Below are 4,272 nucleotides of genomic sequence, written 5' to 3' on the forward strand. Positions count from 1 at the left end.
TGCAGATCAATCATTCAAATGGGCACCCACTGGTAGCTACCAATAAAATGGATACTCACATGGCCTAAAGCACACTATAGTGCTAGTGAAGCAGGCTGGGTCTATTGTGGTGGCCCAGCGCACATAAAATCCTAGGTTGTAGTCTTATTCCAGGAACATTAGTAAGAAACAGGAGACTTCAGTATATAAAAAAAAAATTACTTTATAATCCAATAAAGTTCATGTACAATTATTCAAATAAAATACAAAGTGATATAAAATCAGTAAAACACGCTACGCGTTTCTCAGCGCTAACCACGCTGTTTCCTCAGGCAGGTAGTACTGATGTGAACTGAAGTCTCCTATTTATGCTGCCTCTAGCTACTGGTATAGCAGGCTCCACCCTAATGCATCCTTAATTGGCAGGTGTTACAATCATTAATTGTTTAGACATATTCTTTTTTTAAAAAAAACACATAACATCTCAAGTGTTAACAAACAAACTAAAAACAAATTCATCAAAAGCCACAATTGTCTACAAATGACATATGCATAACACAGATCACTGCATAAAATTAAACAAAATGTTAAAACCTGCAATAGGAACTATCCCATTTGCAGTCTAATTTCAAGAAGCTAAAAATAAGTATACAACTATTGGTTTAAAGAAACACACCCCCAATAGAAACCATCTGATTGGCACTCCAACTGCAAGAAGTTTCAAACATACACTCTTAGAGGATTTTAGATTACGATTAGTTGATCTATCAGCTGAACTTTAATATTATAATATAGCTATAAAATCTAAGTCAAAGCTGTTAGGAATAGCCGTTCACAGAAGAATGCTTTTGAAACATACAAGATTTCAATAACAAAGACACAGACTGGTTCATTTAACGCCCAGACTTTAGCTTACAAACACTGCTGTGACTTCTCATCTAACAGCTGATAGATAAACTAACTAACAGTGATCGGTTAACAAAAGAGGAGAGGGGAAAGGGGGACAATAAGAAAGTAGATCTTATGTCTCTTAAGAACATGGCTCACAGAACACAAGGTAATAACAACTACATTTGTTTTATTGCATTTTTTTTCTGTTTTTGTGTGTATGTATTACCATATGCGGTTTTAACATTTTGTTTAATTTTATGCAGTGATCTGTGTTATGCATATGTCATTTGTAGACAATTGTGGCTTTTGATGAATTTGTTTTTAGTTTGTTTGTTAACACTTGAGATGTTATGTGTTTTTTTTAAAAAAAGAATATGTCTAAACAATTAATGATTGTAACACCTGCCAATTAAGGTTGCACTAGGGTGGAGCCTGCTATACCAGTAGCTAGAGGCAGCATAAATAGGAGACTTCAGTTCACATCAGTACTACCTGCCTGAGGAAACAGCGTGGTTAGCGCTGAGAAACGCGTAGCGTGTTTTACTGATTTTATATCACTTTGTATTTTATTTGAATAATTGTACATGAACTTTATTGGATTATAAAGTAATTTTTTTTGTATACTGGTCTCCTGTTTCTTACTGATGTTCCTGGAATAAGACTACAACCTAGGATTTTATGTGCGCTGGGCCACCACAATAGACCCAGCCTGCTTCACTAGCACTATAGTGTGCTTTAGGCCATGTGAGTATCCATTTTATTGGTAGCTACAAGTGGGTGCCCATTTGAATGATTGATCTGCACTAGGAGTCGCCCTCTTCCTTCTTTTCATTTTCTAGACTGCAGAATCCACTACAGCTAAGAGGAGCTGCCCTTGCAATCGTGCACAGTTACTGGGACACTGCAGAGTTTCCAGACTACACACCTAGGCATATCTCTGCCTTCCAAAATTGTGAGTACCATTTCACATCGTTTGTATTATTATCTAATTGTGTATTGGCTACACTAGGAGGCGCCCTTTCTCTTCTTATATATCTTCTCTTTGGGTCTCACAGGATCACATAAGATTTCCAAGTGAGTGACTGAGACTATTGTAAGATGCCGGACTCAGATGACTTCCAGAATGGAACTGTTGCATATTATTGTTCTTCGATGCATGTTATGTATTTGGTTACTATGTACAGTTTGTTTACATGCACAGTTAATGTAGGGTTTTTCAGAGTGTGTTTTCTACATGTCTAGTATAGCTCTCGGTTTATTCCTTCTCCTTAGCAGGTGTCCACAGCGTAACATCCCTGCGGTATCTAATACCTAATTTCACAGCATTTACAGTGGGTTTATTGTTCAAAGTCAGCTCAACTACCTGAAATGTTATTTTATATATTATTGTAAACTGATCCTAAGGTACATTCAATCAGTAAGGATGTCTACAGTTACTGCAGTATTTCACGCCCTAACTTATAAGATTCTTATAACTTCTAGGTGCAGTGTATTCATCCTCTACATTTGGGCTGGCAACATGCATCATTGCCATATAGTCATTAGTTAGGCACCAGAGTATTCCACTTTATTTATAGCTGCATTAACCTCCAGAGACGCTACTGTCTTATTTAGATATACAACAAGTTTAATCCGACACATGGTCGACAAGGAACTACCCTGACACTAGTTTATATAATACACTTCCCCATATACATTTTTATAATGCAAGGCCTTAGCCGGGGGTTTTTGCTATAAGGATGCTATTTGCCGAGTGAGATCTGGAGGTCACATTATCCCTGAGTTATTCATGCTACACATAAGAGAAATGACCTTTTCACTTAAACACTATAGTGGGCATTTACACCAGTTTATTGTTCCTTTAGCACTCTCCGTCTATCCGTTGCACACCATCGTGCCCACCCCCAACCTGCTGTAGTTCCAAAGTGTTGTAGGTGCTACTTTAGATTTGGAGCGCTATGTTTCCAAAATATTACCCAACTCTCAGAAAAACATGTAGTTACTACATTCTATCCTGAACTACACTGATCCCCGAGTTCTAAACCAATCAGTAGTACTATCTGTCTTGGTTCGGTTACCCTCTATACATACTAAGGCAAAAACCGACCTGTGGTATACATGCATTATGTTATCTTATTAAATTGACTTTGGATGTAAACAGCATGCCCTATATTCAACACTGAGTTTTAGCCCTAGATACCACAAGTCTTTACCACTACACTCAAGAGTAATATACTTGAGTAAGTGAAGCACTCTCTCCACTATGAGGAGGTCTACACTAGTGGTAACTACAGTACTGGTCCCACAAGATTATTTGGTAGTAGTTGAAAGTACTTATTAACTAGTCTTATACTTATCTCACCACCATACAGCTTTACAAATTATTTGACATGTTTGATATGCAGATGCCCGTTTTATCAGTTGTCAAGAGGCCGTATGTTTATAAATCTATATATACCATTTTTCCCTTATTGTCTCTAAGATGACAGAACCTAAGACATTTTATAGTTTTCTCATCACCGGAGAGACAACCCTCCTTATATTATATTTGAAAGCTCAGAGGCCAGAAACTGCTTACTAAGCTGATACCCTGACTGGCTCCGCCCTCCCACCCCCACCCTCCCCTTTACCTTATTTTGAGCGGCTCTTGCCCGCTGCATTTCCCTTCCCCCCCCCCCCAAAAAAAAAAAAAACAATCCATACAGCTAATCCCCCCCTTGTTTTAATGTTACCTAAATAGATTGCTTAAGTTACACTATATATGACAGCGGGGGGTTCATTCCTGCTCTTTTATGATATTATATTGCAAAACTGAAGTCTCATTATTAAGAATCCAAATCCCCTATTAACACCTTAGACGAAAGGGTTTATAATATTCCTCTTACATACTTATTTAGCCTAAGTAGGCCTTATGGCACCTCCATTTCTTTATTTAAATCAGGCCTCATCACTGTTGTTAACAATTGCCAATGTGTCCTTCTTTTTAACCTTACAATTGTAATGCAAGTAGGCACATCCTGTATTAATAGACCTGGTAATATCACTGTGATGGCATTGTATTCCCTTTATTCAGTCATTGTTTTGGGATAAACTTCCCTTGTTGTATTTGATTATGACTTCAATAAAAAAAAAAAAAAAAATTAGTATGTCAGAGTCTAGAAACTTCACAATTTGCCTTTTGTATAATGCCCAGGAAGCATTTAAATATATACCAATAAGATTCATATTAATTAATTCAAACAGATGATATTTTCAAATAAATTAATTCAATTTCAAACATAAATAAGGGCCACCTTACACAAAATGTACTGGTTATTAATTGTTTTTCTATGTAAGCATGCAATGGATGGATGTCTTTGACCATTACACAGTCTCACTGCTTTTTCATCATCGCCACCTGTT

Source organism: Bombina bombina, chromosome 1, assembly GCF_027579735.1.
Source record: "Bombina bombina isolate aBomBom1 chromosome 1, aBomBom1.pri, whole genome shotgun sequence".
In the NCBI taxonomy this organism is placed as follows: Eukaryota; Metazoa; Chordata; class Amphibia; order Anura; family Bombinatoridae; genus Bombina; species Bombina bombina.